This window comes from Colias philodice, chromosome 23 (assembly GCF_061535455.1).
Source record: "Colias philodice isolate Cphi_HAF_F1 chromosome 23, ilColPhil1 Martin Lab GWU primary, whole genome shotgun sequence".
NCBI lineage: Eukaryota > Metazoa > Arthropoda > Insecta > Lepidoptera > Pieridae > Colias > Colias philodice.
Window position 1 is genome coordinate 569,099 of NC_143108.1, and position 11,026 is coordinate 580,124.

An 11,026-nucleotide genomic window follows, 5' to 3' on the forward strand; every position below is an offset into this window, starting at 1 on the left:
TCATCTTACTTTAAGAATAAATTAGCTTCTTAAATATCTCTTAAATACTTAAGAGTGGGCTGATTAAACGATCTAATCTAACGAAGCCTTAGATAAATTTATACTGACCTTAAATATGTAGTGGTGATTAAATAAAAGCCCACGGAAATGTAGAAAGTTAGTTTTTTTATATATGTTGATATTTAAAGTGTATTAAGTCAGAGTATTTCATGCTCTATATTTTTGCAGGTATATGTATGAATCATCTGTTGATTTATTCATTTTAATAAAATTTAACAAAATGCATATAAATATTTGCTTTATTGTAAGATTTATTCATGCACTAGCTTCGGCCCGCGGCTTCGCCCGCGTGGTGTTTTGATAAAAGGTAGCCCATGTTATTTCTCAGGGTCTAAAGATTGTCTGTGCCGAATTTTATCAAAATCGGTTGAGAGGTTTAAGCGGGAAAGCGTAACAGACAGACAGACAGAGTTACTTAAGCCTTTATAATATTAGTAGGGATGTTCCAGACAAGGAGTAAATGCGAAAAGTTTGACAGTACAAAATGATAAAAAACTGTAACCATTTATTACGATTTATTATTACCATTTATTATTAAAAAAAAAAAAACAAAGAACAAATACGTAGAGGAAAAACAAGCAACGCGGAACTTTTGACTTCTTGTAGTCATTGCAATGTATTAAAAGTAATTTTTCTATACGTTTAACATTTTCCTCATTCTTTTTTTCCCATTGTTTTCTGCTTGAAGCATATATTTATATGTATAAACAAATACCGTTAACACATGTGGTTAAACTTATAAATATTTTAAACAATTCCCGTAAATAACAAAAGTAGGTTTAACTTTCAAATATTAAATAACAGTAAAACAAAATAAAACAACAAATACTCCCTGGTGAGAATGCAGGAAGGTTTTAACTTGTCCATTTTATATCTTTGCCATAGAATACAGAATAGTGCGTCCTTTTTAGAGATCCGTAACCGCGACATAAAACGAGGGAAAATAAATATGATAAAATTTTTATAATTATTTTAACTAAATTTTTAATAATTTGCGTAATCTAAGCTTATAAAATTAATGCTTAATGCTTATTACATTTTTATGCCGCTTATGTTACAAATATGCTCAAAAATAAACGATACATAAACCCCAAAAATACCTATGCATTATGTAACATTCAATATGAAAATAGTTGGCACTTGAAGTCTTCCACATTAAAAAACTAATCAAAAAAATATCCAAAATATGTACTACCATATTTCTTTACTAGCTGCGCCCCGCGGTTTCACCCGCATTACTCCGCTCCTGTTGGTCTTAGCGTCATGATATATAGCCTTCCTCGATAAATGGGCTATCTAACACTGAAAGAATTTTTCAAATCGGTCCAGTAGTTCCTGAGATTAGCGCGTTCAAACAAACAAACAAACCCTTCAGCTTTATAATATTAGTATAAATTCAAAATCAAGTAAGAAATTGTGTACCTTGTATTTAAATATTAAAAATGCGGAACCTTACAAACAGTTTCATGTCGCCCTTGCCGATTTTTTCTGTTTAATATTCTAACAACGGTAAAACTCAAGAATGTTAAACATTTAAACTTTTAAGTCTATTTTTACGAAACTGATATAAATAATGAAGACTAACTTCTCCTTAAATTAATTTTAAGTAGATCTTGAAAGGATTAATTGAATTCATTAAATGGCAATTAGATTTGGAATAATTAACTTTTTAATGTACACATTAATTTGTTTTATATATCTTATTAATTTTACAAACTTATTGCTTAAAATACGTTTTTATATGCTTTTGTTAATTGTTATATTGCTGAATTAATTTGGATGTAATAAAAATTTATAACACAGAAATTTATATCACAACTTGCTTAGACTACTTACGACAAAATAAAACTAATCCGATCAGCCGTTTCTGCATGATAGAGTAACAAACATGCATTCATTCACAAAAACTATCGCATTTATAATAATAGAATAATTAAAGGTCCTTCACGACCCTAAATTTTAATATTATTAGATACAAATACATTTTAACCATCTTCAAAAAAGTTTCTCTATCTTATGTATATTATAATATGGACATATATACAGTGCACTGTGCAACATCCGTAACAGTAGTGCAAAACTAGAAAATTCGAATAACTTTAACACCTAACAAAATATTTCCAAACTCGATACTGAAAAGTTAAATCGAGTTGCAGATGGCATCTTCAAGTTAAGCCGAACTTCAGTTCACATGCAAATGGCATGTATTGTAAGAAATATACTGAGAAAATAATACAGAATGTCTTTTTGTTGAGTTTAGCAGTGACGTAGCGCGGGCTTACGCCTTACAACGAACGGGGGCGCCTGGGGCCCATTTGAAAAGTGCATATTATGTTTGTTCTTAATATGATGATAAAATAATGCATACGAAATTCATAGATCAGAAGTGTTCAGAAAGATGAACTATTAAAATGTATAATCAATATTTGCAATAGGTACTAAGTATTTGTTACATTGTCCGAATTAAAAATTAGTGATTTATCCCGCCAGGAATTAAATAAACTGTCTAGATGTCTTAACAACTTTTCTTTTATATAAATAAACATAAATTGCGTTGAATAAACTATCTTCAAACATTTTTTCACGACTACTACTATATCATTGTATTGAAAACAGTTACAGACGACCAAAGACCGGTATACATATAAATAAGATAAAAATGCATAGAAATTGAGAAAATTTATGAAACTTTAGAGACCGGCGTCATTTGATGAACTACTATAATGTATTACTAGCTTAACTGCAATAAATCTACAAATTCAAAAGCTTTGCGGTCAATTTACTTATTTGTATTGATGGAAATATTTATTGTCGTCGTATTTTTTACGTATATTTTAATGTGTCTCGAAATAGTTTTTTACTGCCAAGTTTTGTTGTTGGCAATAATTATTTATCTCACAATAGTAATTTAAACCAGTTATTATCATATTTTTCAGCCAATAATAATTTATAAAAAGAGCGTGTGTGCCGAGTAACACATGACGTCAGAAGTAAAACTTCTTTGCAATATTCAAAGATACCAAAATCATCGCCTTACTCCATGACGTGACAGTATTGCCATGACACGACCTAGCAATACTCTCAACGCGCCTAAAGAAGTATTCACTTCAAAAACACATGAAGCTAATATAAATTATAAATAACATAAAGCTATAAATAACATAAATTACTAAAAAAAAATAATGATATGTATTTTGGCGCCAATAATCCCATATCACAGATAATGTATGCCAAAAATAACACGCTGTTTATTTGATTTTACGATGCAATAAAACGATGCACTTAATTTTATTTTAGAATGAATGTTTTATCGTGTTAAATCCTTTGTTTAGTATTGTTTGTTTGTTTGGCTTTACTTACCGTATAAATGTACAAACACACTTTGAATTAATGTCTGATGGAAACAATGAAATTAATATTTATTGAAATTTATAGTACATTATTTTAAAGACATAAATTAACATTTTTAAATGAAGAGTATAGAAAATTATTATATTATGGTTTCCAGGCCTTCTTAAAAATTTAAATGGTCGAAAATTTGTGTAAAAATATTAACAGTTTGAAAATGTGTGACAGTAATTCACTAGCTCTAGATTAATATATTTATTTATATTTAAGATCTTGATTTAAATCGTAACAAAACAAAAAGTCTCAAAAGAAAGAAAAGAAAATTCCGAACATACCGTATGGTATAAAAAGTTTCCTTACGCAAAATATTATCAGAGGTTATAATATTATGTCAATAATTTGGCCTATAATCGGGTGTTCGTAAAAAGGCATTAAATGTGATCGTAAAAACGTAAACCCTTATATCGTTTTATGTCTTCACCAAGTGCGAGTGAGCAATTTGTGTCGTATTACCGTTGGATTTTACACCTTACGATATTTAATTATGTCGTAAGGTGTAAAAATCGTTAGTATTTAATTATTTAATAATAGCTTACCGCCCGCGGCTTCGCCCGCTTTGGCTAAAACCTAATTAATTATATACTAAAACCTTCCTGTTGAATCACTCTATCTATTAAAAAAACCGCATCAAAATCCGTTGCGTAGTTTTAAAGATTTAAGCATACAAAGGGACATAGGGACAGAGAAAGCGACTTTGTTTTATACTATGTAGTGATAGTGATTCAACTTATACTTTGTGTAGTTAATTATTGGCATTGTTATATAAATAAATAACTATTATATTTTGATGGCGGAACAGCTGAACCAATTAATTTGTGTAAAGCAAAAACGTTTCCTGTAAAATATTCTTCAAAAGGTACTTAATTGATTTCAGAACAATTATAAAGACTCAATATTTCACTCGAAGATTTTTATTTAAAAATGCAGACCAATTACACGATTTTAAAAGTGATCCAAATGAATGTTTATCTAACTTTTGTTATATACCAGTCACACACTCAGAATAAAAAAAGAGCGTGTGTGCCGAGCAGTCGTGTCAGAAGTGAAACTTCTTTGACAAGATTCAAAGATACCAAAATCGTCGCCTTATTCCATGACGTGACGGTATTGCCATGACGCGACGTTATTGCCATGACGCGACCTTGTAACTTTACTTTCAACGCGCCTAAATAAGTTTAACTTCAAAAAGAATGTCACTACACATACTAAAGAAAAAGATAATAATCTTACATTAGATACCAACACACAAAAAACAAGATTCTCCATTTTGCACAGTCGGTTAAACATACTATTAAGCTGTAGGTACTACTTGGTGTTCCAATTAGTCGCTCAATACAGAATTTATGGACACCGCTGTCACCGACGAGTGGCCATAATTCATGTATTGATGTGAACCTAGCTTGTGTGACCTAGGAAGTGGCTGTACATCATTTGAGTGGTGAAATTGATATTTGATTGGAAGGAATGATTAGTTTATTCTAAATAATTAGAAATACGGTAGAGATATAAGTAAACTAAGCGAAACTTTTGATATATAATAATATATTTACCTATGTTTGTTTCAGTAATGCTTGTATAGCATGCATATTATGTTACTTTTCGCTTGAGACAAATATGTCTATTTATTTTCGCTATTTGTTAAAATGAGGGAGATTTCATTTTTGAATGTCTAATAGAATAATTTAAAAAAGTTTTAACAAAATTTTAATTACTTTTCCAAATAAGAAAGATAAACAGTTAACGATCATCAATTTCGTTTTAAAAACTACGATTTGCACAGAACAAGTAACATGGTATGAAATATCCCTTTGAAAGAGTAAGAAAATCGATAAAAATAACAAATATCAAACAATGTTTATTTCCGAACTAAAAAATGATCATACGACGATTAATGACATAAAATATAAAAAATTAAAATGTATACCTAGTTAAAATTTAATATTGGAAAAGCGTGGGACGGATTTAACTACTTTTAAAACATTTGATGTCAAGCATCCTACGCTTTGTAATAGAACTTTCTAGATTTAATATGTAATTATTTTCTACTTATTACCTATAGTTTGCTATATGTAATAGTAATTGAATTGAACTAGCACCAACACGCGGTTTTACTTATATTCCAAAGAAGCTATAACGTTATTTAGACTTCTTTGAAGCAAAATTCATCTAGTTCCGATCAAATGCTGTGCATAAAAATGTAACATGCATCCTAAAATATGTTTGCGTTTATAATAACAACAGGGTTTAAATACAAATCTGTAACTAATGAGTTAATGACTAACTTAAGAACTTATAAGTAAAATTATCGAATACTAGCAGTCCGCCCCGGCTTCGCCCGTGGTACATATTTACGTTTTCTCTACATAAAAACCATCCTCGTACTTCAAGGAATATAATAAAAAAAGAATTATCGAAATCGAATCGATTCATTTTTATATATAAGAAGAAGAAAGAAGATTGGCAGAATCATGAATTGCAAGTTTAACTGCAATAGCTGTTGTAAGAAGAATTATCATATTATAATGTTTCGTATTTGCACAAATAATATACATATTATAAAGTCGTATACGCCAAATTAATTTAGGTAATCAATTACGTTCGTACGGTACGGTTCGTACGGTACGGTACGGTTCGTACAGTACAGTAGGTTCGTACGGTACGGTACGGTTCGTACAGTACGGTACGGTTCGTACGGTACGAACGGATCGTACGGTACGATTCGTATGGTACGGTACGGTTCGTATGGTACGGTGCGGTTCGTACGGTACGGTTCGTACGGTACGGTACGGTTCGTACGTTTCGTTATGTACGGTACGGTTCGTACGGTACGGTACAGTACGGTACGGTACGGTTCGTACAGTGCGGTTCGTACGGTACGGTACGGTTCGTACGGAACGCTATGACACTGTTCGTACGGTACGATTCGTACGGTACGGTTCGTACGGAGCGTTTCGTTCGGTACGGTACGTTTCGTACGGTACGGTAGGTTTCGTACGGAACGGTTCGTACTGTACGGTACGGTTTGTATGGTACGGTTCGTATGGTACGGTACGGTTCGTACGGTACGGTACGGTTCGTACGGTACGGTTCGAACGGTACGGTACTATACGTACGGTACGGTACGGTTCGTACGGTACGGTACGGTGCGGTACGGTTCGTACGGTACGGTTCGTACTGTACGGTACGGTTCGTACGGTGCGGTTCGTACGGTACGGTACGGTTCGTACGGAACGCTATGACACGGTTCGTACGGTACGGTACGGATCGTACGGTAATCAGTGCCATGTTAGTTGCTCTAACGCAAAAACGGCTGATCAGATCTGGTTGAAATTTGTCATAATGATAGATCAATAAAAATAGTGTAGTCATTTACGTAGGTACAAGTTTATTGTCCGCATACGTGTTGATTAGACTCTTTATTTACTAAAATAGATATGACAAGAAAATAATAGCTCATATACTTTTATTCACGCGAGTAAAGCCACGTGCCAAAGTTAGCAAACATAAGCCAAAAAGTAACAACAATTCAACTAGATAGGCAGTTACGAGTCACGGATCAGTGACATAATAAAACTTTAGATTGCTTTTTTCTATGAAACCCTCGGAGCAAGGGAATTACTGTATTCAAGTGCGGTGACAAAACTTCAAAATTGTATGGAGATGATATTACGTTAGTTTTTGTATTTATTTTTGTTGTTTAACACAGTATTTCGGATATAATCTTACTCAGATATAACTGTAAGGACCTGAATCTTCAATATTACCTATATACAAGTTTGTAGCCTGGCTTCGCATTCGTTCAGCCGAACGGGGATAAACCGAAAAATATAATATAACTCCTTAATATAACTCATTTATTTTTATTTTCATTCTCATTCTCATTTTCATTTTCATTACTTATTTTTATTTAAAAAAAAAGCTACAGATAGGTAACTTAGTCTTGTATTTTTTTATACTACTCGAATTAAAAATTGCGAATTTTCTCTGTCATGCCAATTCTTTAGTTCATATTTAGATACGGCTACATTTCATACACCCAAATAATAAATACTTAAAGAACACAAGCAAAACCAGGGCACATCACTAGTTAAAGATATTAAAATCAATGTCCCCTTCACTGTGACCTAACATAACTAGTAATAGGGCATCTAAATATAGCCGTACAGGAGGGTCCCTAACTCCTTATAAGTTAATGTCTACCATAGACGATATTGGCTATGTCCTGTGGTTTTACTCGCGATAAAATCCTAAAGAAATTTGAACATGAATTGCGCTAAATAGTAAATGTAAAATATAGTTCGTAAGGTTTATAGATCATACGTTTTAGAGGTTCGATGGCACAAACATAAATAAATAGCTTTCCGTCCGTGCAGTCAAAAGAAAATCTGTAAACATCTCCCGTTCCGCTCGCGCCCGCGCCGTCTCAAACTATCTATGCACCAAATTTTATAGAAATCGGTTCAGTGGTTTTGGCGTGAAGATGAGATAAACAGACAGGTAGATAAACAGAGTTATATGTTATTTAACTCATCCTGTTTTATAACTCTTCAGCTATATTATTTTTTTAAATAATAAAGCTGAAGAGTTTGTTTGTTTGAACGCGCTAGTCTCGGGAAGTACTGATCCGATTTGGAAAAATTCTTTCGGTGTTAGATAGCCCATTTATCGAGGAAGGCTTTAAGCTATATATCATTACGCTAAGACCAACAGGAGCGGAGTACTGCGGGTAAAACCGCAGGGCACGGCTAGTACCTAATTTATATATGTAAGAAAGTTGTTTTTCCAAAATTGTGTGTTATTATTTATACATTTCCGTTGGCACACGATTACTAAGATAATCTATCTTATCTAAAGAGAAATCAACGGAAACGCTAATCCAATTTTGAAAATAATAACAGTTCCCTGAAAGTAATTAAGATGCGTGTAATGCGGATGAAGTCATGATATTATCTGTGCCAGTATATGTTACGTATAAAAAGTAATAAAACGGATTTAAAAAAACTGATTCTTTTAACTCGAAGTTTAAATAATAACAGGGTTAATACGATAACAATTTTTTCATATAAATATCAGTGAACTGTGAAAGTATACCTACGTATACTTTAGTTCTTGTAAAACATACAGCTATTTGACGTCTGTCTAATTTATTTATTTATTTATTTATTTATAATGTCTATTGACTATTCTATTTCCAAAACTTTCATTAAGCTCATAAATAATGAATTACAATATTAAGCTTCAATATTATTTCGCGAATAATGATATACAAATAACTCTCATCTAAGAACGATTACAACGGATTTAAACCCGTTAAATTACGTAAAAAAATCCTTTCCATGTATTTTTTGCGTGTTTAATTTTTAGCTGTAGCACAGTAATTATACCACAGAATTATACCCTAAGATACATTTAAATTATTCGTAGAGCGTAATACTTCATCTAGCAACATTTTAAACGCGTTTAAAACCCGTTAAAATCCCCGTAAAAGCAATCCACAAAATTTACTGCATGTCTACAGATATATCGTCGGCGTAAATTTATCGTTGTGATTAATTATGTCGCCAATTCATTATTTTGAACGTTCGTGTGTTTTGTAACTGGCTTATAAATACCCTGAAAACGATTATTTTCAATTAACACTTAAAACGTGTGTTCACGAAATTGAGGTGTTACAAATTACAATATTGTCAGAAGTAAGTATTCTTATGTTACATTTTATTTACTTATTTGTGGATTTCGCGTTTCAACCGACTTCAAAAAAAGAGAAGGTTTTAATACGGTTTAGTTTGTCGAACTTGTAATGCAAAATTAAGTTTAAAAAATGTACAAAATTGTAAGAAATAATATTTTAAAATTCATGCAATGCATTAAAATTTAAAAGTTAAAACGGAGAGATAAATTATTACATGGAAAAAGCTGTTGACAATATAATTTTCATCTACAATTATATATTTTCTCTGAAGAGTAGTTATTATAAATAAATTATCGTACAATACATTTTCTCTTTTATCTTTATCCAATTTATGCGTTTTGCACAAGTTTCGTAGACACATTATTAATATTTATGTTCTACACGAAGCGTTACATTTTATACAAATTGTGATTTAATAGTACTTTAATATTTATGAACGACTGAAAAAATGTTCCAAGTTACAAATCGTATTAGATAAAAGAGCTTATAGGTGATTGTGTTTTTTATGTTGCGAATTATTCGTAGATTCATTTATTTAATTTGAGAAATATGTATTACAATAAATAAATTTTTTATTTGTCACTATAACTACAATAAAAACCAAAAACAGAATTATTATGAATTGATATTCTTAAACTAATCTTTATAACTATTTTCGAGTCTTACTTTCTAATAAATATTGTAATAATTGTCATATTAGCTACTATGCAAAAATAAATCCAATTAAAAAAAACTTCCCAACAATACAATGTCTTAACACGTTCAATTGATAATATTAATTAAATTAAAAGAAACAAATGAAGATAATAAAAATAAAGACACTCCGATAAAGATAATAAAAACTTTCAGTACCTACTCACTTTTCAAAAAATCGGCCAAGCAGCTCACGTACACTCACAAATTGAATTGTAACAAACGCTAATATAACACGTTCATACGTAATTATTTCCAAGCACTCCTTTGTTACTCGAAAACTTTCGCGCGCGAAACTTAAAGCGCTCGACGTAAACTCTGTACACAACCACTCAGCACGCGATTCGCGCGAACACTAAAATACTAAATCCTCTGAAGGAATTTCTTCGGCCGAATTTTCATTTCTATCACGAACAAAAGGCGGGTTGGTCGTTCGAATTACGAATGTTCAACTCGCGTTGTCTATGGCCAAATTGTTTCCATTTATAGGCAAAGGTTTTTTATGATTCAGCCAAATTTTTATAGACATTTGATCTGGTTTCGATAGTGCGATCTTTTATTTTCTAGTTTAGCGCCGAAATGATGCTTATAAGTTCCTAGTAAGGATAAAAAGATTTCAATTTGAGATTTCCGAGGTCTCTTAGTTATTTATATGGTGGAGATGCGATAGTAATCGCCGATTTATTGAATTTATTGTCTTTAGAGAGCGAAGCTTTTCTTATAACTTTCGTGTGTGGTTAGAAATCATACAGTTTTCTATTCTCATTTCGTTGAAGTAGAGTAAATATTGATAAAGCGCAGTGCTTATAAAAAATGCAAGAGCGTGAAGGGTCACTTGACCATTTCAGTGTCTCTACAATTTAATTGGAATATCACTTTAGCAACCTTGTCTTAATTCATTTTGTTGGTATATCCGCCATTTTTTTTCATCGTATAAATCTTATTCATAATAATGTAATAATGTAGATTATCTTTTCCAATTGTTACATTTTTATGGCTAAAATCTAAAAAAATACATAATATTTATAAACGCCTCTACCATATTGAAAATTTGTACACATTATATACTTATAAGCCTTAATAAATACTTATAATAGAATGTCCATAATGGAAAGCTAGAAAATAATTTTACAAAAATAGTATTTCTCGAAAATTAGAAATGAAGAAGCTCTT

At 31.4% G+C, this 11,026-nt stretch overlaps 1 protein-coding gene across 2 annotated transcripts in view; it reads right to left on the reverse strand.

Annotated features, from left to right (window-relative positions):
* LOC149477836 (thyrotropin-releasing hormone receptor-like) overlaps positions 1-10,196 on the reverse strand; it is a 73,295-nt gene extending 63,099 nt beyond the window's left edge. For both annotated transcript variants that reach the window (XM_089709772.1, XM_089709774.1), the window contains exon 1: positions 10,021-10,196. The gene's annotated coding sequence lies outside the window, so the exon portion shown is untranslated. The remainder of the gene's footprint in view (positions 1-10,020) is intronic.
* Positions 10,197-11,026: the final 830 nt, after the last annotated feature.